Here is a 5,542-nt window from a genome sequence, read left to right on the forward strand (position 1 = left end):
TCGATAAAGTTTACGGGAGATTACTCCCTGTGTTTATTTTTTTTTTGTATGCAGATTAATTAAAGTTGTAATTAGATTTTCTTTTTCTTCGTGTATCGTTTTTCTTGGTTGGTCGACAGGTTTTTCGCCTAAAAGTCTTTCAAGTGTTCCCAATTTTTTCCACAAATAGGCTGCTTCAAATTTGAAATTTTCAATGTCTGCTATTTTCTTTAGACGTTCAAATTCCACTTTTGAAACAGAAGCCAGGTATTCACAAAACAAAAGCCTCGTGTAAAATCCATGTTTTGAAGTATCTATTTGTTTTAATAGCTGCTGCATTTGCAGTTTCATTTTATTTTCATCAGTCGTCCTGTTGTCAAAGATGACACATCTGTATTTAACCTCATCAAACAAACGTTGTATGTCTCCTCTCTGATCTCTACACCAGGCACTAACGTTTGTATAGGTGTCACCATCTTTATGATCTGAATCAAAGTTATCTCCATGTGTAAAAACAATAACTCCATAGTTTCTTATACAATCCTCGCCAAGCACATCTTTAATTAACGAAATCGCGTCTTTCTCTTGTTTGGTGAAGCGAACTCCGTATTTTAATACAATCAGTAGAGCGGTAAAACCTTGGGTACAACAATTAAAAGCCCGTATCAACATATCAAACAAAACGTTTATATTGTTGATATAGTAATCGTCGCCAACTTTGATCTTATAACATGCCGTGTCTCCACAAACTGTAAAATCTTCACAAGCTTCGTGTTCAGAGTTTCTTCCAGGCATCTCTTCGGGGGGGCTTCGACCCACGAAATTCTTTTACCGCCCCCCCCCCCTCCGAACGAAATGAAATGTATGAAATTTATATAGAAAATATATACTTTTAACAGTGTCCGCCCCCCCCCCCCCCCGAAAATTTCAAGTGCCCCCCGGGGAAAAAAGTCTGGAAGAAACACTGTTCGTGTTTTGTTGCTGTTTCAAGTCGAGCTGCTTCGCCACCAATTTTTTTTTCACCTGACGCTATGAAGTCGCTAGCAAGGTTGTATGGAGCCTTGACGTCATTGGCTAGGTTGGATGGAGCTGTGACGTCATTAGCTAGGTTGGATGGAGCTATGACGTCATAGGCTAGGTTGGATGGAGTTGTGACGTCATTGGCTAGGTTGAATGGAGCCTTGACTTTTTAAACAGAATTGATTTAACAAGTAAACTGATCTTGTTTCCTGATCTACCCATCAGAAGAAACATATTCTTGCTTGTATCAGACATTGTCCCTATAGTATAGAAGAAACTATCAGAAACATCCGTGTTATCATGAAGGTGGCATGCGACACTATGTTTTTTTTTTGTGTATGCGACAGAGAGGGAGTAAGAGTAAGTGTTTAGACGGTAATGTAGTGTGTGCGTGTGTTTCTCTCTGTGTGTGTATGTTTGTAACTGTGCGTATTCTACGCATGCACAATGTAAGTCAGCCTAATCTTTGTAACCGAAGAAATACTTGTGCAAGTGTTGTGTAATGCTCGAGTGAGTGGTTCGCTAACAGCAGTTACATCACGAGTTAAATTAGTCAAGTGTCAGATAAAATTATAGCCACTTAATGCTAGGTGATTGATATTGTTGATACATGAGACCAATGTCTAGAACGATTCTAAGATACATTCACATTGCTCAGAAAAACTGTATGTTTAGATAACAAAGTTATTATGGTTAAAAGTTTTAGTTTATTTTATCGGTCCACACATGACTTTCTTTGATTTTTGCAGAAATTTACATACGTATTCAAAAGCGTATTATTTTTATGAAGTTTATCACACATTGCATACTTCAAAAGATATATATATATATATATATATATATATATATATATATATATATATATATATATATATATATATATATATATATATATATATATATATATATATATATATGTATAAGTGTGTAAACCCTTTTCCGCCTTTCCCGTGGAGCCTATCTTCACAATAGTCTGATTTGCACGACCCTCACCCACACTCTTCACTGGGTTTTTGGTACTATTTATAGCCTAATACGAGTTATAAACGTGTTTTACCTAATAAATAACAAGTGTACTCATCAGTATTTAAATGATCAATACAAGCCATCATACCTGCTACACAACAAGAGCCTACTGCACACAACACGAACACGCTTAGTTTTACGGGAAAATCTGTGTGAACCTGCATCAGTGTGTAGTGTGTATGACGTGTCCTATTTATACATCTCGCTATTTCAGTTTAAAGCCTCGATATTAACACGGATTTGTTTACATTTTGTTTAAACATAGGATCTTTTAATTAAATTGTATTAAGCATGATTATGACGATTAGTGCCTTTCTGGGTATTTGACTCTTAAGAAATTCTCAAACACCTCACAAAAGTACCATGCCATTTTTTCGTATCTATTACGAATGATGACGCTTGATATATCAAGACTATTATGTAACTACTTTTTTTTGTTGTTATGTTAGAAGCGTTTGTATAGCTAGATGCTTACGGTAAAATTGTCGTGATAGTTCTCGTAACTGAATTACCTCTCTGTTTAACCTTTACTTCCATATTAATTATAAACTGTGCAGAGAATATTTTAAAATGTCTGTAGTCAGCAAACTCACTTAACAAAATGTGTGTCTCTAGGAAGCAGGACATTACCCTGTGTCAATTATCCATTAGAAATTATTCACCCCCATGCCAATTATAAATTGAACTTAAACCTAATACTAGAATGAAATGAAACACTATCAGGGGTCGGCGTGGTCGAGTCGGTAAAGCTCACGGCTGCTATACCGAAAAGTCTCGAGCTCGAACCTTAGGGCAGATGAGGCTCGTTAGCTGGGGACAGCTAGGAGAGACAACTCCAAAATCAAATAACTGCTGCCTTATAGTTTGTTCTTGGTTGGACAAGGCTATGGAAGCAAATGCAAAAAGAAAAGCAGCGCATAACCACACCTATCATTAATTGTGATGGAGGCGTGGTGGAGTTGGCAAAAGCTCATGGTTGAAAAATTCGATGAAGTTTAGAGTTCAAACCCGCAAGCAGATAAGGCTCGATTCCTTCAAACACTAAAAATTAAGAACGAAGAAGAAGAAACACTAACTTGACTCATTCTTTTGTGGCCCTTGAGGAGCAAACGGCACTTTGATAGACTATAGGTTCTGTACATACTACAGTAGTCATTGTTTTACAGTAACTAACACATACTGTGTAAGTCTAAGCCTAAACGTGAGTGTAAGATAAGTATAGCATGTTGATCGATATAGATTAGGCGATACAGATAGAGACAAACGTAATGTTTAGTAAAAGAGTGCAACAATTAGGTGGAAAACAAAATGAAAAATCTATTTATGATTTGTTTAGCTCTGTAAGTTTTTAATTATAATATATTAATTAGGTGCTAGTTATCGAATACTTTCTAGTAAATTCGACTTGATATAAATTATAAAGATACCATGCAACACACTAAATCACTAACATTAACAATTTTGATTTGATGTATTCTTTTATTTTGTTTTTAAATAGAATATGGTTAAAAAGAAAACAATATCACCATGTCAAATATCCAACATTCGTTAGATCTAGAAAATAAGCTGAAAATTAAAGATATCGATCGTTAACCAGGAATCGTTTTTTGTTTAAGTCAAGTTGACCAACACTAATTACAAAGACATCATGTATAACTATTCTATACAACAACTAACAATATAAGCATCGTTAAAAAATATACACATACAATTATATTATTAGAAAGAAAACTTGCAATTACAATTTTAACATTAAGTGCTTACGAGAATTGGAAACGTGATATCCTATAGTTAATGTTTCGACAAAGTCGCTGCTTGATTACCACTTTTTAAGCAACATTTATAATTAATTATCCGTATGTTCAAATTGTCAGTAACCAATGAACCAAAGAGATCGGCATTGTCGAGCCGGTAAAGCTAATGGTGGCTAAAAAGTCAAAAATCAAACAACTGCTGCCTTGTAGTTTGTTCTTGGTTTGACAAAGGCTATGGAAACAAATCCAAAAAGAAAAGCAGGTTGAAATCGGAGTCAATGGCCTCAATGGCTCATAACCAGTTGACATGTATACTTAATTGTGTTGGATGAGATCTCTTCCAACACTAAAATTAGAAGAAGATAAAGAGGAAGATTTTTAAAATACGTCATCTGGTCAGATCTAACGGCCCTCCGCGAGTTTTCCGACAGGCTGAACGTTGTTTTTTTTTCTTACACTCCAGGGTCGGTCTAGGACTTCACAGAGATGCAATTTTAGAAGGTCTAAAGTCTGACCGAATGTTCCCCTTGTTCATTTGGTCGGATGCGAGTGCCTGCGACATTTGAAACACTTAAGGTAATTGACTGAACCGACATCCGACCACTTAGCTATATTATATATATGCGAGCCGACCCGCGGCATATCATACGCCGCTATTTAGTTGTTTTTTCTACTTTTCAGTAATTCATAATTTGTGAATTCGACAGTACCAACGCTGACACTGAAAATATTTCTTTAAAACACACTAAGTAGCTCGTTAAGAACCATAACCCCCCCTTCCTTCCCCCCCCCCCCCCCCCCAACGTTTAAAATCGTTTCAAACTAAATTATCTGCCCCTAATAGCCGTCACTAAACCCGACTCCACGAAGGTAAACATAGCGTGAACCACAGCTCACTAAGACCATGTAGGGGTGGGGATGGTAGGGAGCGCGTTTACAGCTTATTTTCTAGCGTCTCCCAGAAGAGAATTATATATATATATATATATATATATATATATATATATATATATATATATATATATATATATATATATATATATATATATATATATATATATATATATATATATATACTAGGCATACTGCCTAGCTTCGCTTAGGTTTTCAAAAAAGTTGAGAAATTGAATGATTAATTAATAGGCGAATGGCTGTTATATTAAATGTCTAAATTTATACAGTGGGGTACTTTTTTAGTACCCATAAATTGATAGAATATTCGCAACTTATTACTCGCAAGGTTATTAGAACTGAAAGGGCTTTCATAAAAATTATCAATCAAATATTATATTAAATTACTTTTGCAATTAATTTTACAATTACAATACAATACAAAACTTAATTTATAACACAATATCCATTTAAAACAATGCTATACTTTATGATTTTTGTTTTTTCTTAAAAAGAGTATACAAAATATTAAAAAATTGTTACATTAAAAAGTTACCTCCCCTGCTCATAGACCAATTGACCAAATTTCGTATAATGAGAATTTCACTCGCAGTCATTTTTAGCCCTCTTCGAGGGCTTTAATGCTGACCAACAGGTTTTCCATACGGCCCATCTATCTATAGAGGTGTATGCAAAAAATTAGCCAGTTATACAAAGAGTAAGTACCCTAAAATTGGCGTAGAAATTACCCAGTTTTCCCCATAAAATACAAATATGCCGAGTTTTTTGTGACACCCCTAGGTGTTCTTCTACCACCTCACAAAATATCAAGGGGGGTCGTCGGAGGAAAATTTTTTTCGTAATAGAGCTCA

This window comes from Physella acuta, unplaced genomic scaffold (genome assembly GCF_028476545.2).
Source record: "Physella acuta isolate Inbredline_101_S28 unplaced genomic scaffold, ASM2847654v3 ptg000852l, whole genome shotgun sequence".
Taxonomy (NCBI): domain Eukaryota; kingdom Metazoa; phylum Mollusca; class Gastropoda; family Physidae; genus Physella; species Physella acuta.